This window comes from Mirounga angustirostris, unplaced genomic scaffold (genome assembly GCF_029215605.1).
Source record: "Mirounga angustirostris isolate CCGP_5_RB_7025 unplaced genomic scaffold, mMirAng1.0.hap1 SCAF_13, whole genome shotgun sequence".
NCBI classification, from domain to species: Eukaryota; Metazoa; Chordata; class Mammalia; order Carnivora; family Phocidae; genus Mirounga; species Mirounga angustirostris.
The window spans coordinates 59403920-59430264 of NW_026991721.1; the positions used below are offsets into that span (position 1 = coordinate 59403920).

Consider the following 26345-nt stretch of genomic DNA (forward strand, 5'->3'; position numbering starts at 1 on the left):
TGTTTAGTTGTAAGATTTTGTTTGAAAAATAACTCGTTTGTTTGGTGTCTAAAAAAAGAGAGAGTTGCTAATCAATTCAACTAGGGAAGTGAGAGAAGTACGCTTTACCCTGGCAGAGAACAGCTTTGGCTCTGTCATCCCATCCCACTCTAAGGCAATTGGCATGGTTTAGCAATATTGCACAACACAAAGTACCCTATTAAATATTTCTTATCCTATTTGGATGCAGTGGATTTTAAAAGCAGAAGAGAAAGCTCTCAGAGCCAGTATGAATAATCATTCACTAAGCCAGCCAGGTATGGCCGTTAGAGGCTCTGAAAAGGGTAACCATGTTTTGATAGGTCTGCAAGGTTACCCATTTAATCCAAGAGTGAGAATGATCCCCATGACTGATGGAATGGTCCTTGAGGCTGGTACCCCAGCTTTTTGGTATCAGACCCCATCCTGTCAAAGGGGATGGTATCACAGTAATCCACTGAATCTCATGGAGGTAATATACTTACAAAACGAGTGCACTGCCAACTAGTTAATTTGCCTGTTTGTGGGAGCTGCAGATTAATCATGACTCCTCCTAATTGTGGGGAGTTGGATGAAGGAAATATTAACTGAACGTCAGGACATAAGGTTTAAGACATCCTTGCTGTCACCAAGTTGCATCTAAGCCACACAATGAATGGACCAGAGAGCAATGAGCAAGGCACTCCTTCCCCACAGGAGTACACAGGGCTGCTTCAGGGCCTGGACCAAGGAGAGAGACCAGGGGGAGGAGGTGGGGCTGGTCTTGGAGGCATGAGATTCAGCCAAAGTTCAGTTTGCTTGGAAGCTAATGTAGGTGGGGGAATGCAGGAGGGGGCTGGAGCCATCCTACTGATGTGGGCTAGAGATTTATGTTAAAAAAAGAAAGAGAGAAAGAAGGGAAGGAAAGAAGAAGGATGGCCATGGAGGATGGACAGAGAGGAAAGAAGGAAGGGAGGGAGAGGGAAGGGAGGGCGGGAAAAGAGAAAGAAAAAAGAAAAGATAGATATTTACTGATTGATACTTCCACGACTGGAAAATTTGTGCAGTATATTGAGGAAACCATATACTTGCATGGCTCCAACTAGAATAAGAAAGTTTATAAAGATAGAAAACTGCAATGTCTGGATGCTGCTGTACTTATAAAAGTTGTAGAGTTACAATGCAAATCCTCCAACAAAGAATGGAAATGGCTCCTTCCAATTAAGCTAGGGGTTGAAGGATCCTTGGGAAGTCAGATTAGAGTGCCACCCGGTAAAGCCTAATACAAGCAGTGTGATCCAAAACCCATTTTCCTAAATTTGTCTCAGGACTTCTCTAGCCTGGCACTGTCCAGTATGATAGCTACTGGCCACTGGTGGCTGTTTAAATTTAAATTACAATTGAAGGGGGCACCTGGGTGCCTCAGTCGGTTAAGCATCTGACTCTTGATCTCAGCTCAGGTCTTGACCTCAGGGTGGTGAGTTTAAGCCCCACTCTCAGTATGGAGCCTACTTTAAAATAAAATTAAATTAAAATTAAAAAAATAAAATAAAATAAAATAAAAATAAAATAAATAAAATAATAAAATAAAATAAAATAAAAATAAAATAAAAATAAAATAAAATAAAATAAATAAAATAAAATAATAAAATAAAATAAATAAAAAATAAAATAATAAAATAAAATAAAATAAAATATTACAATTAAAACTAAGTCCTCAGTCACACAATCCACATTTCAAAAGCTTAACAGCTACATGTGGCAAGTGGCTACCCTACTAACCCACCCACCCCTAGTTAATACTGCCCCTAGTTAATTAACTACTCTAGTTAATACTGCAGGGGTGTATGAGCCACCCCAAATGTTACCAATACCAATAACACAGGTTTCTCTGAGAGATGAGACAAAGAAATCTTCCATTTCACCTGAGAGCCACATCTTAAGGACAGGAAATGATCAGTGTGAATGAAATCACAAAGCAATTAATGGAGAAGTGATTTCTTCCATCAGCATTGGGGACCATTTAAAACTGGTAGAGAAGGAAATAGGAGAGTAGTTTCTGAAATGCTTCAGGACCTAGATGAGCACTCTCAAAAATATATACCTTCCAACATGGTTTATCTTGATTGTGGGAATATTATTATTGTTTTTTTTTTTAAGATTTATTTATTTGAGAGAGAGAGAGCATGAGTGGGAAGGGCAGAGGGAGAGGGAGAGAGAACCTCAAGCAGACCTCAGGCTGAGTGAGGAGCCCAACTCAGGGCTCAATCTCACAACCCTGAGATCACGACCTGAGCTGAAACCAAGAGTCGGACAATTAACTGACTGTGCCACCCAGGCGCCCCTATTATTGTTGATTTTATCCTGGCGGGGGGAGGTATTGTAAGAACTGTCTGTCGAAGTTAACAAGATCCCTTCTTGTAAAAATGCTCAGGATGTTCACTGCAAGCCTGCCTCACCCTGGAAAAGGGATGTGAGGGTTATGAGAAGGATGAGCATGTTTAGATTGGAGCATGCAGTTTTGAGTAAAAACGTAAATGTAACCTTGAACCTACCCACAGCTGGTTACCACAGATATTTTAGTTCTTAGCTTTAATAAACAAATGTTAAGCACACAAGAGCCTAGAACATGAAGGCGCCCAATACAGATTTGTTAATTGAAGAAAACACAAAATTTGCTTCATTAAACAAGGTAGATCATGCTTGCAATGACAGCTTAGGAGTAAATGTGTTAATAAGAATTAAGCCCCTGCTTCTGATTGGCAACCTTGGGAGAGAGAGACCAGTGAGAAGCAGTGACGGGGTGGGGGAAACACCACTCATGGGCCGAGTTTGGTCACGGGCCAGCACTACTGTTTTTGGAGCAGTGAACCTTGCTGGTGTCAGTGATGCTCCTTGGCTTTCCCTGAAGCCAGCTCACCTGTCCAAAAGGAGTCACCATCATATTCATTGCCAGATGTGCCCACCCTGAAGGAGAGCCTGTAGACTACGGCGATATCTTGGCAACAAAAGTTGAGAAAGGAAAGGAAAGAATGCACTGCTTTGCTTTATGTCTCTTCCCTCCCCTTAAATAACCCTCTGCTTAGGCTCCTCACAGGACTTGCTTTGTTTTATCTACACAAGTGAGTGAAGGGGAGGCAGAAATAAGCTTTTTCTACAGCTGAACATTTTAAGCACCGCCTCTCCCCCCACCCCGCCCTTGATCCCAGGCTCAATCTAGGACCTAGATGCCTCAAGAGGGCAACACATTGTGTCTTGGTTGAAACCAAAAGCAGTAACCATAGGGAAACTCTTGGCTTCCCCATGTAGTGCACAAACCTTGTGGGACCTGGATCTTGAGGAAGGGGTGTGCAGAAAGACCTCCTGACACGACTCTCAGAAAGTGGCCTGCACTACCGAATCCTTGACTGAAGCTTGTGTTCGCCAGGTCAGGGACTCCCTCTCATATCCTTCCAGCCAATCAGGGACCATTAGAATGAGAGGGCAAAATAAACTGGGAAGATTTGAAATGTCAAATATTATGAGGAAGAGGGAAAGAGAGAGAGGAGAAGTTGGTTAAGACTAGAGTTAAAAGCTCAGAAAACATATTGAGTTAAACATTAAAAGGGGCACCTGGGTGGCTCAGTTGGTTAAGCGTTGGACTCTTGGTTTCGGCTCAGGTCATGATCTCAGGGTTCTGGGATCGAGCCCAGTGTCAGAAGATCATTGAGCCCAGTATCAGGAATTGAGCCGTGCTTCGGTCTTCAGGTTCAGCAGGGAGTCTGCTTCCCTCTCTCTCTGCCCCTCCCCCTGATGCTCTTTCTCTCTCTCTACAATAAATAAAATCTTAAAAAATATATACAAAATAAAAATAAGCTAAATTTAAATCAAATAAAATCCCATCCCATTTGGATGAGAAATTGACGGTTGAATTTTAGAAGTAAAACTGATCTTTATTTTGTCTGTCCTCTATAGTGCATCTCCTGTTTCCTAGGCTCTTAACCAGTACCTACACTGGTTAGGGTTTCTTTACGAGGTGAACTGACCCAAACCTTCATACTTCAGAAGAGTCTGAACCCTTGGTGAATTAGTCTAGAATTGTGCTAATATTTTAAGTAACCTTTATTACCAGATATGGCAGAATAAGAAGTCATGCCAGGGGCTCCTCATATTCTACCCATAATTCTCCAGGCCTCTATTATATTGGGTGCTACTTAGGCATCACTTTTTTGCAATAAGCAGAAGCCCACTCAAGCTGCCCAGGCTTCACCAAACTGCTCTGCCCAGGATGAAAGAATCTTTACCACTTGATAACATGCAGCAATGCTAGAGAGTATCCACATTCTTTTGAGGCTCTATTGCTTGCAAACCTAGTTGTCAGAACCACTTTCTCTTCTAGACAAGGATCAGTTGGTTGCAAGGAACAGAAACTATCTTGGTTAATTTAAATGAAGTGGGTTTATTATAAAAGAATTGGCAGCTACCCCAGCTCCCAAAGCAGACTATTGAAACAATTTATTGAGTCTCGAGCCCTTCCTGAATTACCAAAAGGGAGGAGCCATTAAAGGATAATATAACTTATTTATTCTTTCAATAGCTTCCCAGGCAGAGCAGGGAAGAAACCAGACCTCTTTTCTGAACAATAATGGGGCCCACTAACTCTGGGAAAAAGGCGAGATGTCCTTCTAATTGAGGAAATATATCCTTTTTCAATATGAGTCTAGATTGTACTCTCTAAAAATTAATGTCTGTTCCTGGGAGCAGTGGATGAGCTAATACAACAATTCTATTAATCAAACGAACTGACATGATTGCTGTTCACACATATAAGAATATGGAAAAGGAAATCTGGCCAGGAAGATCTAAATCCACAACTAATTACAGACCCAGAAGTTCTTCTTCTTCCCCTCCACCCCCGCCTCTTCCCCTATACAGTTCTGCAAGACTTGGGTGACAACAGGCATCATTTTGAACTAGCTTAACATCCTGGGGGCTCACCTCAAATTGGCACAGTGTGACTTGGGATGTTGGGGTGAGGTAAGGATGGTGAATTTGGAGAGAGAAAAGATCCAAGAAGTGAGATCCCTTCCTATGATTGGTGCGGAAACTGGCGGGGTTTCAAATGGGACAAATTTTAAAAGGAGGCCCATGAAGAAGAAAACGTTGTCCAGCTAAAATCCAGGGAGCCTGAAGGATCTAGATCTGTACATACCATCCCTCTGAGAACTAAAGAAAAAGTCTCAAAAAAAAAAAAAAGTTAAGAGCACTTTATCCTTCCCCTCTCTGACACTGAATCTCCCTTCTGAAATTGCTTCAACTCTTCAGTGAAGAAACCTGCATATAATCACTTAGGCTGTTGGTAATTTGGGAGAGACTAAAGGAAGAGACCTGCGAGGGGAAGGAAGATCTGCCCCAAACACTCTTCCTTTGATGTAGTGGAAAGAGACTTAAGTGGGCTGTAATGAGGAGCTCCTGGGGGTGACAGGCTATACTGAGGGCAGGGGGAAATAACCATAATGATAGGACAGCCTGGCACAGATGACAAATTTGAGGGGCAATATGACTGAAGCTTTGGGGTCTTTGTGTAGATTACAGGACTCTGCCCTCAAAAGAGGAAGTGAAGGAGGCTCACATTCCAAGTGACCGATATCATCCGGTTACAGTTAGTTCTAAACGTCCATTTCAAGCCCAAAGTTCTACACACTCTGATCCATTTCTACCATACACATGCATGCGCGCGCACACACACACACACACACACACACACACACACACACACTCAGGGCTCCTACACTCCCTTGGGCTGCCTTGATTCTTCCAAATGAATCTGGGTGCCAAGCACAGATGCTTCATCAACTTTCACTAAGGACATTGAAAATTTCCTATTTCAAGAGATCAGAACTCCAAAGTTTCGGAGGGTTGGTCATGGGAAATGTCACATTAATGTCACAGACTCTACTCCTCACACTCTTACTCTATTTCTTCCTTCTCTCTCCAGAGTAAGAAAATGCTTTTCCTTGCTCCAGCAGATGTTTTGTCCATACTCAGACTCCCTGGCTTCTTAGCTTCTACCTCAAGCGAGCCCGTCACGAAAGTTCTTCCAGAAAACTACAGTGCTGTCTCTTCAGCAAGTCCAGGGAGTACAGTTCCCTCCATCTCATCAACCTAGGGTGAAGTGACCATCTCACTGACTCTAAGACCCAAAATAAGCCTGTGGGACCAGAATAAGGTCAGAGAGCCCATCTTCTGACTCTGATTCTTTTTTTTTTTTTTTTAAAGGAACCAGGGCTCCTTTTTTTTTTTTTTTAAAGATTTTATTTATTTATTTGAGAGAGAGAGAATGAGAGACAGAGAGCACGAGAGGGAAGAGGGCAGAGGGAGAAGCAGACCCCCTGCTGAGCAGGGAGCCCGATGCAGGACTCGATCCCGGGACTCCAGGATCATGACCTGAGCCGAAGGAGTCGCTTAACCAACTGAGCCACCCAGGCGCCCCTGACTCTGATTCTTAAAGATCTCCTGATCGCTTATCTCCACTCCTTTCTGTGTGCCTGCTCCATGCCGCTTCCCTGAAGCTGAGTCTCTGTACCTACTTATCAGCAAGGCACAGGGACAGAAAATGTCTCTCCCAATCCAGTTCATGCACCTGCTATCAAATAATTAAAGTCACTGTGTCTTAGTAGAATTTCCTGAAAGATAAAGAGAGTGAGCATCTACCTGGTAGCTTTGGGTGAGGTCCAAACAGCTATTGCCCAGGGGTGAGGGAATGAGATGAATACAGTAAATATGGCCAACTCTTTTTTTTTTTTTTTTAAGATTTTATTTATTTATTTGAGAGAGAAAGCCCAAGCATGAGCGGGGCAGGGGCAGAGGAAGAGGGAGAACCAGACTCCCCGGTGAGCAGGGAGCCTGATGTGGGGCTCGATCCTAGGACCCCAGGATGGTGACCTGAGCTGAAGGCAGATGTTTAACCAACTGAACCACCCAGGTGCCCAATATGGCCAACTCTTAATAGGACCTGTGGGCAAGGAAGGCACAGAAGCTTCTCTAACACAAGTAGCTAGTCTATTTATCCCTGGTGGTTGTTGTAGAGTTTAGAGGCTCCAATAAATAATACCCACCCCATTCTCTGCCTGAGTTCTGAACCAATTGAGAAATAATGCAAAACAATAAGGTATATGAGAGGTCAAAATAACAACACTACTGATAAAGTTGATATTGATAGATGTGGCTTTATCATTTAGTAATTGGGCTTCTTGATCCTGAACCCCAGGATTAGGGAAACTAGCCCACTCATTCATAGATTGTGCAAGAAAACTGTAGCTCTCCCTACTCCCCACTCCATCCTCCACCCCATCCAGGGAAGACCCCTCTAAATTTTACTTCCTGGAGGAGGAAAGGAGAATGTATATATCCTGGGAGAGTCTGGCTAAAAAGAGCCAGAGGAGCTGTATTGAGCATACCCAATTCATTCTTTCCAAATTTACCAGAGAAATGACCACTTTGCCCCAAGGGGTCAAATCAAAAATCAAATCTGAATCTGATCAAATCTCTAAATCTAACTACTAATTCACCAGCAATATATGACACAAAGAAACATTTTCAATGATATCTAAACAATTCATGCCTACTGTGGGACCTTCTGCAGGATAAATGACTCAGGTTCCTCAGCCAATAAATTTCAAAGAAAAAAAAAAGATGGAAAGTAAATGTATAGATTAAAAGAGATCTAAGAAACTTATAAACTAATATTAATGATTGGATCTTATTTGGACTCTGATTCCAAAAACAAGCTGAAAAAAATTATGACATAATCTGGGAAACTTGAAGTCTAATTGAATTTTTTAAGGCTAACTGAACATTAAATAATATTAAGGAAATAAGTTTGAGTGTCATAATGGCTTTGTGGTTATGTTGGGTTTTTTTTTTAAAGCGTTTTGACTTCCCACGCAGTTGAGGGTACTGCAGTCAAAACCTGGTAGAGGTGAACTGGAATGTTCTTGGCTGTTCTCAGTAGATAAACTGATAAAGTCAACAGAATATGTCTGGCATACAAAAAAAAGTAAACTACGACTTTATAATTTGCTCACATTATGATTTCTCTCATTTTGAGAAGCTGCTTCTTACTGGGTTTCCTAAATTTAGCATCTTTGAGGGAGTCATTCCAGTCAGCTCTGAAATCTGGACTTTCTTATCTCTTTCTAGATTTATTTAGGATCTAATCACTGTTTCTGAGCTAATAAAAATTCAGACATCTTACTCTCTTCTTATACCCTCTTTAAGAGCAACTAGACCTAGATGCATCTCCTTTTCCCATTTTTATCCACCCATTCTGGTCTTCTCAACATGTAGTGAGAGGAGGTTAGTCTCTCCATGGTTCCCTCTCTTGGGTGAGGTAATTTCAAAACAGCATTATTTTGGGTCAAGTTTGGAGCAGTCTGATGAATAATACACCTGGTAAACAATTGCTCTGCACCCCCCATGTCTGAAAGGCTCCTATACAGAAGGACTCTTTTCTCCACGACGGAAGCCTTCCTGCTTCAGCTACCCCTGCTTATTAAGGCACTGCAGCCCACCCGCATCTCTGTGTGGCCCCTGCGTGGCCCATGCACAAATGCTAAGTCTAACAGCCGTGTAGTTCAAGGATAAACTGCAGCCGTTGTACCCAAGGCTCTCACTTTTACCGTGGCTATGCCTTTTCTGAGAGCAGCGTGGCCAGTACGGGCTTGCTAGATTCTGTGCAGCAGGCACCTGCTGAGGCCAGTGTCAGCTGAGCCATTCCCACCTGCCCCACCCCTCGGACCCTGGCCCAGGGTGGTATCTGCCTAAATAAATCTTGAGGCCATCCACATGCACTGAGACAGAGTAATTTTGGCTGAAGGCAGGACGGCCTGCCCCTGTATCTTAAAGCCAACCCACCGCCCTGCCTCTATAAAAACAGATCCTCACCAGTTGATAAAGTCCCAAGTCGTGGGGACCCACCAAGGAGAAAACCCCACACACCTGGCACCAAAAACCTGAAGCCACCATCCAGTTACAACAGATAAGAACCAACTCCACCCATAAACAATCCATCCACGTGGCTGCATGTAAGCGACCACAGACCACACAGTCACAAATACACGCTTACTAAAGTCTATACGTACCTAAAGCTATGCATCCTAGCCTCACCAGAAGCCTCTTCACATGTTGGTTGGATCCCTAAATTCTACTCCTTGTTTATTTCTTAAGTCTCGTTTTTTTGTGTTTTTTTTTAAGATTTTATTTATTTATTTGGCAGAGAGAGACAGCGAGAGAGGGAACACAAGCAGGGGGAGTGCGAGAGGGAGAAACAGGCCTCCCACTGAGCAGGGAGCCCGATGTGGGGCTCGATCCCAGGACCCTGGGATCATGACCTGAGCTTAAGTCAGACGCTTAACAACTGAGCCACCCAGGAGCCCCTATTTCTTAAGGCTTCTGATCCAGTGAAATTGGATCTTGAAGTTCTATGGATCCTCAGTAAATAGTCCCCTCTTTCCCTCTCCTCAGTTCAAAACCAATTAAAAGGTAGAAGTCAACATACTACTTTTATTATTGATAAAGCTCATATTGGAGAAGGTGATTTATATAACTGGATAAACTTTCTAATAGTGAGTCCCAGAAATAAAGAGAGGTTTACCTACCGAGTTACAGATCAGCCTGGAAAACGAAGGTCTCCCCGCTGGGGCAAGTCCTTTGAAAACGTCCTACGGAACGCATGCTTCTGTAGCCAGTCCGACTGCCAAAGAAAGACATGGAAGAGCTGAACCAGTGTGCTACCCTTGTGCTTCTCAAATTTTCTGGTAAGTTACCAACTTCTCTTCTGGGGAGAGAGGCCAAGAGTGTCACTCCAGGGGAACTCCCTCTGTATGAAACAAACCCCTGAAAGGGAGGGAAAACCACTTTTCTCCAAGAATAATGTTAAAAAGAAAACCATCGGCACACACCGCTTGCCTGAGGACCTCCACCCCAGTCCACCTGCTCCTTCCACACTATCATCAGTGATTGTATACTGGGGAGCACCCTCTGCTCAGCCTCTAGTTCACCTTTCCTGCTGGCTGACCAACCGGGAATGTTCTATATCGTGACAGAAGTATAGCTTACATAGGTGTGTGCATTTGTGCAAATGCACTGAACTATACACAAAAGACCATTGTTCATGTGTGGATCATGTTCAATCACACTGTGTTGATGTTCACACCATCCTATGGATTTGCCAAAACCTATGTAACTGTATACCACAAAGAGTAAATATTACTGTAAATTAGAAGGGAAAAATTAATACCCCAGGTAGCGGGGGGAATGCAAAATAAAATACAAACTATAGCAAATGAGCCTACCTGCTTGACAAATGAATAACATAACTACAATGAAGGAGGTGAGAAGGAAACCAAATTTACTTTGGAAAACTATATTTTGAACTGAATATAAAAGTACTGTCCATAAATTATTCGGTATTTCTTTTTTTTTTAAGATTTTACTTATTTATTTGAGAGAGAAAGAGACAGGATGAGTATGGGGGGGTGGAGGATAAGGGGGAGAGGGGCAGAGGGAGGGTGAGAAGCAGACTCCCCACTGAGGAGGGAGCCTGACAACAACTGGACAATGACACGGGGCTCAATCCCAGGACCCTGGGATCATGAGCCAAGCCAAAGGCAGATGCTCAACTAACTGAGCCACCTGGGGGCCCTATTCTGTATTTCAAAGATGTGTTCCTCATAATGATACTGATTACCAGTTCTGAAATGATGTGTATACTAGGGTTGATCAACTATATATATATAATATAGTTTATGAGAGCCAGTTTCTCCTGTCAAAGAAATATGTTACAAACAAGGAAAAAGAGAAGGGTGGGATAAACACTGTGGTGTTAGATTGGAAAAGAAAAAAAAGAAAAGAAAAGAAAACCACAGGACCAAAATGGAGTCACTTAAGCCAAGTCACCAAACCAGGTCTTAATAGTAACTTAATTGTGTTAACCAGGATGCAACGGGAAGTTACTCAAATAAGAGGGCTGAAAGCTATCAGCAGAAGGGAGGAGGGGAAGGGACAAAAGCAGGGAAGGAACTATTTTGTTTTGAAGAACCTACAGTTGCCCCCAAGGAGACACCCAACTAGGTGTTTCACCTGATAGCCCCTTGCTAAGTGTGTCTTGCCTGGTATCTCCTTACTGAGCCAGTTTGAGCCGGACTGGAGCTGAGGACCTGCGCAGAAGCCCCCCTGAGTTGTCCTGAAGTTACCTTTAGTTCATTATAATACCAAGCTCTCCTTCTACGGCAGTTTTCTGCCATTGTTAGAACATATGATGTATGCACTAGCATGTTGCCATGCTAGGCATGCCCAACTGAACCAGAAGTGCCTAAACTCCCTGCCCCGCCCACTAATACACTAAATCAAAGCTTCCTGTGCTAACCCCACAGGGAGACAGTGCTTTGAGAGCTATTTCCCTGTCTCCTTACTTGTACCAAGTAATAAAAAGCTCTTGGCTTACAAATTTCCTTGGGTTGTGTTCAGTTTGATACCCCCAAGTGGCAAACCCCTGGAGTTCAGTTACAATTGCAATTTCAATCTCCCATAGAAATGTAATCTAAACCAGTCAGTCAGAACTGTTCTGGTCAGCACCAATGAAGCCATCTGTCACATGGGCCCTGTCCATCCCCTGACCCCCAGAGGAAGATGAGCTAATCTGCATGGTAAGACCCCCTGCCATTTCCCCAAGGGAAGGTGACTCTGCCTGAAACAATCCTTTCTTTTCCTTCTGCTAATAATGTCTTGCCACACCCTCCTTCCTAAAAAAATCTTGTATTTTTGTACAACTTCTCAGAGCATCCCTCTACACCCACTAGATGGGGTGCTACGGGATTCACAAATCACTTAATAAAGCCAATTAGATCTTCAGATTCACTCAGTTGAACTTTTGTCCTTTAATAGTCATCAAGATTAATCATCCTAGACAACACTAGGACACCTTTTGTTCCCTTTCTGTTGTGTGTCATGAGAAATGTAAAATGACCAGTTTCCAATTTAGTGGAATCATTACTACAGCCCCCTAGTGGAAATGTTCCTGAGTTGGGTAGTAAAAGAATCTTGGTGTCAGGAAGCCAACATTTTGAGAATGGTTACTAAAGTATAATTATGAGTAAGGACACTCCCATCTTCCAAAGAACATCTGTGTCTTTTGCAGAGCTTTCTGCCAATCGGGCATTTTTGTTGTTACAAAAAAGCTGCAATGAATATCCTCAGGGCCCTTCTGTCAAAGAGCCCGAGAGTCTAGTGGAAGAGACTAATATTAAGTCAATAGTTATGAAAATAATTACTTAATTATCATCGTGGTAAATGTTAGGAAATGCTGGGACAGGGCATTATGCAAAGGTCTAACCACATGGGGTTGAGGGTGAGTCACAAAAGGCTGAGGAAGTCACATTTAAGGAAGTCACTAAGAAAGTGACATTTAAGCTGACACTTGAAGGATGAGTAGGAGCTGGTCAGGCAACAGGGTAGAGATAGGTGTACAGACGAGGCAGAAGGGTCAGCATGTGTGAGGGCTTCCTGGAGGGTTGTGCACCACGAGCACACCACATATACAAGTGCATACAGGCAAGAGAGGTGGGCCCTTTAGGGAATTAGTTGCTAGCGAACCTGTCTGCCTGATCCTTAGAATGGGGCGGGGAAAGGTGGAGGGGTGGCAGGGACTGGACAGCCAAGGACTTTATGTGCAACTGGGAAGTGCTTTGTATTTAATTTGTCCCCTACACGGTAGAGGGCGATTAGAAGGTCTTCAGGAAGGATTTTCGGAAGCTCTAGCTTGTGGCAGTGTGGAGGATGGTCTAGAGAGGGATAGGCTGAAGACAGGAAAACCAGGTTGGGGACAGAACCAGCTGTGTGACCTTTGTTTGGCAAGTCACATAGCCTGGCTGAGCTCCAGTTTCCCCATCTGAAAATGGGGATGATAATTCCTACTTTATAGAGCATTGTCATGGTGGCTGAGATAAAGTGTTACAGACGTTAAATGCTCAGTAAATATTCACATTTATTATTTGCCTAAATTCTTCATTCTTCCTAACTTTTCACATCTACTTTGGTACAAAATCCTATTCATCCTCCCTCCTAAATACCCCTAAATCTGTTTTCTCCTCCCTATCTCCCTTCTTTACTTAATGCTCATAAATTATAATTTGGCTGCCCACCGGGGTTCCTGCATGCAATCTGTTCCTCCCCTAAGCCACCCCACACCTTGGCTACTGGCAAATTAAACAGAACCCTGAATTTCATCTGCCTACCTGAAAACCCCCCTGATTCTTCATGCATTAAACAGCCATAACCAAATCCCCAAATATGGGTTATAAGATTCTTAATGATCCCCCCCACCTGTGTATCTGTCATCCCTACTCCTTACCACCCTCCCAGCCCATCCCCAGCCAGTTCCCTCTACTGCAGACATTTGGAGTGCACAATGATCCCTCAACACCCCATGCTCTTTCACACCCCACATCTTTATTCACACTTTTGCTTCTACTCCGGGAAAGTTCCTCACAAACAAAAACCCTGATCATACTTGGAGACCCTGGGTCAGTGTCAACTCTTTCTTCCTTTATGTTCACAAACTCTCCAAATTCTTTTTTTTTTTTTTTTAAGATTTTATTTATTTATTTGACAGAGAAAGACACAGCGAGAGAGGGAACACAAGCAGGGGGAGTGGGAGAAGGAGAAGCAGGCTTCCCACAGAGCCGGGAGCCCGATGCGGGGCTCGATCCCAGGACCCTGGGATCATGACCTGAGCCGAAGGCAGACGCCTAACGACTGAGCCACCCAGGCGCCCCAAACTCTCCAAATTCTATATTTCTTCCTTCCCTAGACTTCTACAGCATTGGATACATCCTTATAGTCCTTATCACATGTATTATAATTATTTTGTTTATATTAATGTTTCACCTCCAAGACTATGGATTTCTCAACAACAGCCACCTTCTTTAATCACCCTTGTATCCTCCCTCAGCACCTCTCTATCAGGTACTAGACCTGCTGAACAACTCAAGGTATGAATGAATCAAATGTAAAAAGTCATACTGCATTTAGTCGGCCTGGCAATTAAGAGGACTTGGCCTCTAGGCGGCCTATGTTTAGGGGATCTGCTTGGGCCATCGTAGCCTGGTTCCTCCCTGCCTCCAGGGAATCTGGTTAGAGGACCAACTAATTCCCTTTCTCTTGTCTCACCTGCTTGTACCTGGACCCCACCTTGGGAAGCCAGCCAGCAGCCCTGTCCTCCTGTGAGACTGCAGTGCCATCTACTGGTGACTGGAAGACCTGCAGATCAGGCTGAAGGAGGAAGGGGAGGAGGAATTAAGGGCCACTTCAGCTTAATCTGGCCATAGAATCTCAGTTATTAGACCCCACACTGGACAGTTTTCCCCACCTATATGAGCCCAGACTTGATGGAGGCCTTATTTGTATTTCCCATTGACCAAAGACCCTCAGCCATATCTCAGTGGTCAGAGCTCTTTCTTCAAACCTCTCAAAGCCAGGACCCCCAACCCACAGTCCCCTTAGAAGGTAGAGACCCTAAACATCCTCCTTGGTCCTCTCAGGGAGTAGAGCCTCTCACTTAGGGCCTGCTGACCACACTTGAGAATCTGTGACAGAAGCCTCTTCTTTAGACTGGTTAAGCAGATGCCTCCATCAAAAGCTTCAGTAAGCAGGGCTACCGACAGATACCTCAGTGATGAGGTACACTTCCTCAGGTCCTCCATGACCAGAGCACCTTGTTAGGCCCCTCACTGACCAGAGCCTACCCTCAGCAATGTCAGTGACTGGGGACCCTCACTCAGACCTCAGTAATGACATCCCAGGTCAACCCCCTCAGTGACCAGGAGCCTCACATAGACCCCTCACTCAGTTATCCAAGCTTTTCCCTCCATTCCCCCAGCCCCTCACTCAGCCTCTCAGTGAGCCAGTTCTTACTCAGGTCTCAGTGACAGGGCGTCTACCTCAGACCCCTCCTCAGGCATGGCATTACTGAAGTAGAACCACCAAAACAAAACTGAAAAAAAAAGTTTTTAAAAAGAATTTGATATTTGCAGAAAAGCATCAATGTAACCATCACAGGATAAAACTGAACTGTATTACTGAACTAAACTTATTTTGTGGTTTGTTTTACTTTGAATGACATATGGAGACCGACCACAATCTTTAACATGTTTAGACCTTTCAGAGTCTGGATCCAGCCCCATTCCCTCAGGGACCTAGTGCCCATCACTTAGGGCTCAGAGATCAAGGGGCCTTCATTAAGGTCTAGTGAGCATAACAAGAGCTAGACAGTCCCTCCAGACCGCCCATCTCCTTTCTGCTTCCCTCTGGTCCCCGAAGAAGCTGCCAAAGCCCCTTGCCTCCAAGACTTCTGCCTCCTGCTTTATCCCTGGGCCTCTTGTCCAGACAGGGGCCACAGCTGGGCCCAGGTCTCATGAGAACGAGTGAGCCTGCTGGGCTAATTGGTAAATCCCAGGGATAATCTCCCAAAAGGCCAGCTTTGGCCACCTCTGCCCCAGCCCACATGCATCAGAAGTGATTAGCAATAACCCTCCTTGAAACGTTGCTGCCAAACAGTAATCCACGTGAACAATATAACAGACAAACAAACCAACTTCTACTTTTACCCCAGGTCCCCTGGGAACATAGTACAAGGTCCAAAGTAAATATGATCATGGAAGAAACTGGTGGGATGGATGTAGGAAATTGTGACTCACCATCCCCACTCCCATTCCCAGTCCTCCCAGAACCTTTTGTTCCCTCTATTTTGGCCCAAGCAGGCTCCCCTGCACTTGACCAGACTGCCCATGGAGTCCCTTTAAGCATTAACCACTGCTGTTGGTCGCCAACCTCCCCAAGGCCTATTTTCCCCTTTCACAAACAGATCTTTCAGCATTAAGGCTTCTTTTCAAAAAAACAAAACCATCCCCTACTTATCAAAATCATTGTGGGTCAATCATTCAATTCATTCGTTCGTTCGTTCATTCATTCCTATCACACACCTTTATTGAACTCTACTATGTGCTGGGCCCTGGGCTAGATGTTGGGGATACAGCAGTGAATAAAACAGTCAGAATCCCTGTCCTTGTGGAATTTACCTCCAAATGGGAGACACGGATGTTAGATAAACTACACAGTTACTTATTTAATAAACAGTATGATGCAAAGGAGTGAGTCTAGCATATATCTAGGCCTGTGCTATATGCTCTGGGTGATTATAAAAGAAGTGGATAAGACATAAGTATACTGTCAAAGAGTTAAATCTAGGTGGAGAGCCAACCTAGAGCTCCTGCTAGGGGAAGGAGAAGGTTGGAGAAATCTTGCACTCTAAATAAAGTCCTTGAGAGCATCTCAAGGGCTCCTGATGACTGGAAAAAATGAAATGTGGGTAGAGGAGCCCAGGAAAGAGGGCCAACAAGTCAGGGCTGGGATGCTAAACTAGCACCAACAGGCCAAACAAGAAAGCAAACTCAGTTTAGAAAATGTAGCCTCAGAGAGCTACTGGAAGTACCAGCTGGGTGGGGAGAGAGGCAAAAAGGGAAGGCAGGGTTTCTTAGAGTCAGGGTAAGAGGCGTGCAGGCTTCCCTCATCTGTTCAGTCAGTCTGCACCAATCAATGTCTGGCATTGTGCTGGGCACTAGGGATACAACAACTAACAGAAAAGTTTAATGGAGGAAATACACACACAACGCAATAATTGCTATAAAATATATGCATGAGGCTCAGTGGTGACCCACTACTAAGCTTATCCCTATAATAATGTCACCCTCACTAATTCGGGAGGGAAAGGGGTTGTGTCACACCCAGTACTCAGGAATTGCTTCTCCAAAGCCTGAGCCACACACACAGTGGCCAGGAGTAAGCAGATTGCTAACACACCAAGAGGCATGCCAATTTCAAGTCATCCTATTGCACTGAGATGTAATAGTTATTTTTACCACCAACTTTCATTTCCTGCAAAAATCCTGACCAGGTTTAGATAAAATTGGGTTTAACCTTTGAGAGCGTGTATGAATATGGATGTCATCCATCACACGTGGTGGGTGGAGAAAAGATTGAGAATGGCTGATGCACAAGGCTGAAAATGAGTCCAGTTCCTTAGACCAGGGAGACAGCTGAGTAGGAGGCCAGAGGGAAGGAGCAGCAAGTATGAATCAGGGTTTTGTGTCCTGGAGGCATCCAGTGACATCAGGAGACCTCTCCCATGTGAAGGAATGGAGGGGCCCAGACCTCACAGGTCTGGAACTGGCAGGAGAGAAAGCCTCTCTTTCCAGGTGCCTGGAAAGCCTCGTGGCAGAGCAGTGTCTCCTGACTATGGGATCCACATGCTGTCCTTGGAAATCTGACTGGTGGTGAACTATTTCTGTTTTCTATTTTCTCTTCCTCTCTCTCCTCCAGAAAAACGCTCAGAAATGCCAGCTATATTTGTACTTTCTCCAATGAATATGTATTGCCTGCATAATTTTTTAAAAGATATTTATTAAAAGTCATATAAAGAAAAGACTCTCAAATGATAACGCTAGTTGAGCTCTAACTCAGAAGAATTAAAGCAAGTTTTGCTACATTCCCAGAAGAGTTGTAAAAAAAAAAAAAAATGAGCAGTTCAACCCCAGCGAGGAGTTGGGGGTAGGGGTGGGCAAGCAGCTGGTTTTTAGGTCAGAAAACTCCGAGGTTGCAGGGAGTGTGGGACAGGGAAGTCAGGGTCCTTAGCTAGCTCCCTACCCTCATGGCCACAGCATTCTTCCAGAACACCCCTCTGCCAGACCTCACTGAGGTTCCACAATGGTTTGTCCCCATGAAGAAAGCTATTTCCATTACAGACAGATAATGGTGGCTGGAGAGACACGAAGGAGACTCTCCAGCTCTAGGCCTCAAAAGCCTTGCAAATTCAGAGGGAAGCCAGGAGAGTCTCGTGAACAGGAAATGCCACCCAAATGTGTGGCATCTCTTCCCTCCATCTCTGTCAGTCCATATCTGCGAGAACAAGTTCACACTCCACCTCCCCTGTGGAATTTTCCCTGACACTTTTGGCCACCATGGACCTCTCCTTCCTGGGGTTGGTTATCTTTAATTATCAAGATTAAGCACCCTTCTGTCCTTCCTCTTTTGGAAACTATCTGCTATATACTCTGCCTGTTTATTCATTGGGGCCTCAGTGTATTCTTTTAAAGGAAATTTATGGAAGTTCTTGTGGCAGCTGACTGCGAATATTTCCCTAGTTTGTTTGCTTTTTTATTTGGGTTGCCTTTTATTTTTTTTTTAACATGCAAAAGTTTAAAATACTTCTATAGTCAAGTCAGTTAACCTTCCCCTTGCTATCTGCTTCTGTTGCTTCTTTTTGCTATATGGAAATCTACTTCCTTCCAGAGATGTGATAAACAGTTTAGTGTTTCCAAGGTTTTTAAAGCTCCTCAGTTCATCTGGAAAATTCTTGGTATACAATGTGAGGAGAAGATGTTAATTGTTTTTTTCCTTGATGGTAGCCAGTTTTCCCAGACCATGTACAGAATAAATCTGTTCCTTTACCAGTAATTCCTGATTCCACCTTTATCGTCTATTGAACCCATGTGTATCTGGGCCATCTTTTTTCCAGGCAAAGTTTTCAGTTCCAAGCAACCACTATTTTGACACTTGACGGTACATTCTGTCTTTCTGTTAACTGCCCTTGAAATTGTTTAAAGAAAGAAATCACATATTTTCCTTCCAATTTTTCACTCAACAAATATTGGTTAAATGTCGACTATGGGCCAGGCACTTGCTGGGTGCTGGAAACCGAGTGGGGAATAAGACAGGCACGGTTTCTGCCATTGCTGTTCTCACAAATACACTATGATGATGAAGTGTGGAAAGTGTTTAGCAGCACCACGTGTATCTTAGAGGTGATGGAGGGAAGGCACAGAGAAGGCCCCCGGAGGCTTCCTCCAGACGCCCAGGAGGTGAGCAGCACCAATACAAAGAGGAGGAGGCTGGCAGAATCTGGGATGTGATGTGACCTGGGCTAGACCACCCCCACTAGAACCTTGGCCCCAGCTCCTACAGGAAAAGGAAGAGGTGAAGACAGGAAATTGATGACTCCAGCTGGCTGTCTCGAGCGGGAGGGGGGTAAGGGGGAAGAGTTCCAGCTCCATGCAGGTGTCATGACAACATTTCCATGTGGTTCTCCTTTCGTTCTCAGAACCCTCCCGGAGGTTGCAGTATTTATCCCACTGCCTACATGGGGAGACAAATGCTCAAAGTGTTTACATTACACACCTGCTGGGGGCCCAGATCCCAACATACTCAGGATGAAGGGAGGCCCTGAAGCATGGGCGCAGCCACATTGTCCTGGTGTCTTCCTTCCTCGGGGGAAACACTGCCATCCCCGGACCTTTGTGCTTCCTGTTCTCCTGTCATACGATCCTACACCTAAGTCGTCCCTACACTGTGCAGACTGACCACAGTCCATGGACTGGCAGGGGCCTGGGTCAGACCCTGGAATCTCTGGGCCCATACCCATTGTTGTCTTTTCAAGTCCTACGTTCTCCACCCCGACACACTTAGAGGTCAGTGAGCACACACGTAGTCCTCAGCACCTGCTGCTTGTTGCAGGTATTTACACTGACGCTTCAGTGCGATGCACACAAATGCAGAACCGCAGCCTTACCGGCTGTCTTCTGGGACTGCTTTCCCAAAAGCTTCCCATTCCCACCATCTCATTCTAAGCAGGCCATGCCCAAGGCCCACCGTATGGCTACCATCTTCCTTAGCATGCTGTGCTCTAGCTTCACACCATTTGCCTCCTACCCTCTCACCCCCTTGCTGTCCTGCTGTAAATAGAGTCACTATTCTTCCTACCAGTGCTACTCAAGGTGTGGCCTGTGGACCAGTGCCAGGCCACAAATTCTTTGTGCCAGTCCACGATGAGATAAGTTCGTAAATCAAGAGTAAGTGCTTAGAGGGCGCCTGGGTGGCTCAGTTGGTTAAGCGACTGCCTTCGGCTCAGGTCATGATCCTGGAGTCCCAGGATCGAGTCCCGCATCGGGCTCCCTGCTCGGCAGGGAGTCTGCTTCTCCCTCTGACCCTCCCCTTCTCATGCTCTCTCTCTCTCTCATTCTCTCTCTCAAATAAATAAATAAAATCTTTAAAAAAAAAAAAGAAATGTAGTCTGCTTCTCCCTCTGCCCTTCCCCCACCACTCGTGCGCTCTCTCTCTCTCTCTCTCTCTCTCTCTCTCTCTCTCCCCCTCTCTCAGTTGCTCTCTATCTCAAATAAATAAATAAGATTTTTAAGAAAAAAAGAAAAGTAAGATCTGGTAGTTGAGATAAGAAATAAATACTGGATAGAGGATGTTGAGTGGGTTAGAAGATTAGGGGCCGGGCGCCTGGGTGGCTCAGTTGGTTAAGCGACTGCCTTCGGCTCAGGTCATGATCCTGGAGTCCCAGGATCGAGTCCCGCATCGGGCTCCCTGCTCGGCAGGGAGTCTGCTTCTCCCTGTCCCACTCCCCCCTCTTGTGCTCTTTCTCTCTCTCTCTCTCAAATAAATAAATAAAATCTTTAAAAAAAAAAAAAAAGAGTAAGTGCTTAGAAACTTGTATAGCAATTTGACAGAATGATTACGTGATATGAATCCAGGAATAAGAAGTGCGCTAAATGCAGTCGGTAGTGCACTGGCTTGGATCCTGAAACAGAAAAAGGACATTAGCAGGAAAACTGCTAAAATCCGAAGAGTCCATAATTTAGTTAATTGTATTATACTGATATTAATTTGTTACCTTTGGCAAGTGTACCTTGTTTATCTAAGATGGTGATGTTAGGGGAAGCTGGGCGCTGGCCATATAGCATCTCTGCTCTCTTGGCAACTTTTCTGAAAATCTAAAATCATTCCAAAATGAAACTTGTATTTTTTTAAAATATGGGCTTATGTTTTGTATGTTTTTTCTTCAATTTCATTTTTTGAGCAATTTAACTGCATTTTACAAAAGTGTCAGTCTGCAATGGATCCAAAATGTAAATTTTAAAAATAAAACTGGTCTTTCCCCACAGATAGCTGGAAGAGAACTGCTTTATCTGTGTCTCCTATGTCACCATGATCATTATGGATGCTGATCATGAATACTTGCTAAAGGCACCTAGGTGGCTCAGTCGGCTAAGCGTCTGCCTTCGGCTCAGGCCATGATCCCGGGGTCCTGGGATCGAGCCCCACATGGGGCTCCCTGCTCAGCGGGGAGTCTGCTTCTCTCTCTGCCTGTGCCCCTCTCCCCCACTCATGCTCTCTCTCTTGCTTGCTCTCTCTCTGTGTCAAGTAAATAGATAAAATCTTAAAAAAATAAATGAATACTTGCTGATAATGGCCAACTCACAGGTGCAAGTTTGTGGACCTGTTACTGCACACTGTGGATATAGTCAGAGGCCAGGGCTCTGTATCACTCAAATTCAGGCCCATCTCAGGGCTCAGTCACATACCCAGTACGGTCACAGCTCAGAGCCAAGCATGGGCTGTGACAGGACCCTGGGAAGTACTGACAGCACAGGCTCTGGATTGCTGACAGGGTCCTAGGATATTCCTTTATTCAAAGGATGACAAGCCCTGCTCTGTGACTGTATCTGAGGTACAACAAAGCCCTGACATGTGACATGGTTCTGGAAAGTGACCGGGCCCTGGGATGTGTGGTATCGATGAGTGCTGGGCTGTGACAAGTTCTGGCTATGGCAAGGAACAGACTCCAATTCTCTCTGGGTTTCACAGGGCACCGGATGTTCTGTGAAACAAGAGCTCTAATGTTCAGGGTGGATCCCAGTTTGTCTTGGATCTGTGGACTGGGACAGCTGAACCAACCCAGAGATGAAAGTGCATCTGGTGTATTAGGCCAGATTTCGGGTTCTTGTTCTGTGCTCCAGAACTACTGAGCAAGCCTGTCCTGGTTCCTGGGGTATGGAACAGACACAGGACTCCTAACCCACAGCACAGAATTCTCCGCTTCCAGGGGAGAGGCCTGGGGCCATCACCCCAGGGAGTTTGGTTGGAGTCCACCTAATGCCCCCCCTACCCTCCAGGCCTTGCAGCTCCCAAAGCTGGTGGAGGGTCCACTGAGCCTGTCCCAGCTGATCTTCACCCCCAAGGACTGCTCACCAGCTGCCCCTCTGAGAGTCCAGGCTGCATGGGGCCACAGTGCCATCTGCTGGCTGTTGTGAGCCATGCTGGTCAGACCCAGAACTTGCAGTGTTCTGGGCAGACTGAGGGCACAGGGAAGCCCTCCCCAGGCACCTCAGCTCAGGATTAATGGAGTGGCCTCCCCGTCAAGAACCCAGCTACCAAGGCCCTCACTAAGACTGCAGTGATCAGAGGACCCTGCTCATGTCCCTTACTGGCCATGGCCCCCAGGTCCCAGGGATCGAGCCCTTCACTCAGCCCCTAATTCCAGTCCCCAGTAACCAGGACCTTTCACTCAGGTCCCATCATGACCAGAAACTTTCACTTGGGCTTCAGTGACCAGAACCCCTCACTCAGGTCCAACAAGTGACCAGGGCCTCTCACTTAGGCCGAATGACCTGGCCTTACATTCAGGCCACTCAATGACCAGGACCTATAGCTTATGACTCCTAGAAACCAGGACCCCTCAGTGACCTGGAGCGCCTCATTCAGGACCCTCTGCACCCCAGTAACTAGAGACCCTTACTCAGAGCCCAGTGGGCATATGGAGTGGCATTTTGGGGAGCTCTTGCCTCCCCAAAAGCCAGGCAAGTCCCATCTGGTTCCCCCATCTATCTTCCACCTTCTCTCCAGTATCCAAAACAGAGGCTTCTGGTCCCCAGGACTTTCCATCTTTTTTTGCCGTTGCTCCTGGCCCCTGCTTCAGATGGGGCCACAGCTGTGCCCTGGTCTCATGAGGAAATTGGGCTCTGCAGGGGGAATTAATCCCATCCCAGGAACTCTGGCCTGAGAAGACTAGATTCCATAGCACGGCAGCCTACCCATTACCACCTGGAGCTCACTTCTGCTGGCCCCCCAACACCAGGCCACACACGTACGTGTCACCTCACACACACACACACACACACACAGATCCACCACAGACAAGGCCTCCGTCACATCATGGTCTTGCCATACAAAGGCTGAATGCTCCTCAGACCCAACATCCCACCAGGCCCGACACCCACCCCAGGCCCTGGTGCTGACTCTTCCATTCTCCCTTTCTTCCAGACCCCAGCATGAGTCAGGCCCTTCCCTCCCTGGTCTTTATCCCACTCAAGTTCATCTATTCCTTCAAACAAGCACTAAATGAGCCTTTACATGTGTTGGGAATCACCTAAACGGGGGCTTGGGGGCTTGCATGCAGCGTACAGCAGCAGAGAAGGGGCATTCGGGCTGAGATGCAGAGGATGAATAGGAATCTGCCAGAGGGTCAAAGGATGGGAAGGTATTTGAAAAAGGAACTGATGCATACAATGCCCAGAGGGCCAGGCTGTTGAGAGAACTCCATACCCATCTGGCAGGGCACAACATGAAAAGCAGGCAAGGAGGGAGGGAGAAGACAGACTTGGACAGAGTCGGCTATGGAAAGTAGACTATGAGGTTGAGGGCAAGGGTGGGTGTGGGGAAACCGGTTAGGATTAACTAAAGCCATCTACACAACAGATGACACGGCTTTGGCTAAGACAGTAGCTGCAGAGGTGATCAACAGCAGCAGGATTTAGGATAGATTTCGGAGGAGAAATAGATGTGACTTGGTGATGAATAAAATTTAGAGATAAGAGAGCTGAATGCCAAAGATGACTTCAAGTCTCTAGTACAAATAATTACGTAGATTGAGGCACCTAATCCCTAGCTGGGAAGACTGGAGCAGCATCAGATTCAGGAAGAAAGATTCCAAATTCCATTTTAGAGATAGTTAAGTTAGAGATACCTGCGCTCAGAGGTGGGGACTGGAGAAATAAACCTGGAACTCATCAACACATAAGAAGTGTGTGAGGCTGTGGGTGTGGACAAGATCACTGGGCTCTCAGGAGAAGCAGGGACGCCTGGTTCTGGGTCAAGCTGACCCAAAAAAGTTCCCAGAATAGCCAGCAGATCTTCCTTATCACTTTATAGACAGCTAGATTCCCCTTATCTTATGTTTTCCCCCTTGGTCAGAAGTGAATCTCTGCATTCCAGCAAGGCCTTTAGACTCCTGTAAGCAAGGCCCCTGCTCTGACCCCATCACTTGGATCAAAGTTTTCTGTGTCCTGTGATGCCTGGGACTGGCTGGGGCCGGCAGTGCTGCTGGTGGGTCTGGGTCCGGACTCATGTGGCCATGGTCCCTATTTCCTCCCTTCAGAAGAAGCAAGCACAGGATTTTTGTAAAAGGGGATCTTGGAGGATGGAAGATCTTTCCAGGTATGTTCCAAAACTCATAACCCATAAAAGAAAAGATCAAAATTTTAACAACGGAAAATTGAGATTCTGCATTGAAAAAAAACTACCATGAAAGAAAAGACAAACTGGAAAAAAACTGATACTCGTATTAGGGACAAATGCCTAATTTCCCTAATATGAAAAAACTCCTAGAAATCAATCATAATACTACCAACAGAATAATAATCCAACAGAAAAAATGGGCAAAGGAAAGAGTTCCAATAAAAGAATATATGGATGGCCCTAAATATGAAATGATCACCTTTACTTATGAAAAGAAAAAGCACAAACTAAAACAACTCTGAAATATCATTTTTTATCTGATCCTATTAGCAAATATAATGCTTTGCTAGGTGAAATTGTTAGGAGACAGGCAATCCGAGTATTTATTTTTATATGCACAGAAGATCTCTAGAAAGACACCAAAGAAACTGGTAATAATGTTTGCCTCTGGGAAGGGGAGCTGATGCGGACAGGAGATAGGGATGTGACACAGATTTGTTTTCATTTTATGTTCCTTTGTACCTTTTGAATTTTGAACCATGCAAATGTGTCACGTTTTTAAAAATTTTTAATAAAGTTCTTCTAATCAATAAAAGGATATAAACTGAAATAAATGAATGTGCTTATTGCCTGAGCCCAAATCTATGTCTTCAACCTTGCTTGGAATGTGCTGTCCCTCTGGTTGGCCCATCCAAATCCTATACAAACTGTAGGACCCAGTTCAGGTACTAGGTTCCTCTGGAGCCTTTCTTGATCACCTTAGCCCTCTCTCCCTCCCCTGAAGAGTCACCTTCAATCTGAGTCAAGTAAATACAGGTGGTAAGAGAACACCAAACTAAAAATTGGAATGCTTGAATTCTTATCTAAGCTCTAGCACTAAGTCATTCAACAACTCCACACAGTCTCTGAGCTTGTATGGGTGAAGAAGGTGAGAGCACTGAGCAGGTGAGAGAATGCAAGGAGGGAATGTCAAGGTAAGTTTAATTAGCCCTGGCACTGAAGGGTTACACGTTGCAACAGAGGCTACTGTGCTGTGCAAGATCCCTGTTCTCCTCTCCTTCTTTGGCCCACAGAATCCCCGGGCCTCCTCCTTGCCCCACTTCCTGCCAAGGGAATCCGAGCAGTAGCATCAGGTACTACTGCAGGCCCAGGGCTTCATGGAAACTGCTTCCAAGCCTGGATCACCTGTCTCTCTCTCTTCCCACCGCCAACCGCACCCACACCTGCTGCCTGGATTTCAACATCCAGGCAATTCCAGGAGTCATGAGCTGAAGGTGATAGAACCTCTGTGTCCACCTGTGTCCCCCTCACTGCTCTTTCACCGCAGACCCACACTGGACAGTGACAAGAGCCACAGGTAAATCCATATTGGGTTAAGTCGCTGATATTTTAGGACTGTTTCTTGAAGCAGCTCATGTTACTTATCCTGACTGATACATAAGAATGGAAATAGAGGGGCGCCTGGGTGGCTCAGTCGTTAAGTAACTGCCTTCGGTTCAGGTCATGATCCCAAGGTCCTGGGATCAAGCCCCGCATCGGGCTCCCTGCTCCGCGGGAAGCCTGCTTCTCCCTCTCCCACTCCCCCTGCTCGTGTTCCCTCTCTCGCTGTGTCTCTCTCTGTCAAATAAATGAATAAAATCTTTAAAAAAAAAAAAAAAAAAAGAATGGAAATAGAATAATAGTCCTATAAATCCAATATTGTCCCACAGTATTAACTGTGTTTCCCTAATCAATTGGCTTTTGTGCTGTCCATAGCACAACTTTCTCATTTTCCTCAAATCACCAACTTCGCATCCACACTCTTCATGCATGCCTTCATACTACGGCGCTACGGATCTGTCTGGCCAAGGACAGAAAACCAAAGCTCCATTCGTAAGCTAAGGAAGCAGACCACCTCCTTAGTCATTTATTGCAACGCCAGCTATCTTCTTACCCAGCCAAGGACCAGAAAATAGACC

At 45.2% G+C, this 26345-nt stretch overlaps 1 protein-coding gene across 1 annotated transcript in view; it reads right to left on the reverse strand.

Annotated features, from left to right (window-relative positions):
• The window catches only part of FHIP1B (FHF complex subunit HOOK interacting protein 1B), a 166190-nt gene that overhangs the window by 125470 nt on the left and 14375 nt on the right, over window positions 1-26345 (reverse strand). Inside the window, exon 2 of the mRNA XM_064577039.1 lies at window positions 9636-9730. The gene's annotated coding sequence lies outside the window, so the exon portion shown is untranslated. The remainder of the gene's footprint in view (window positions 1-9635; window positions 9731-26345) is intronic.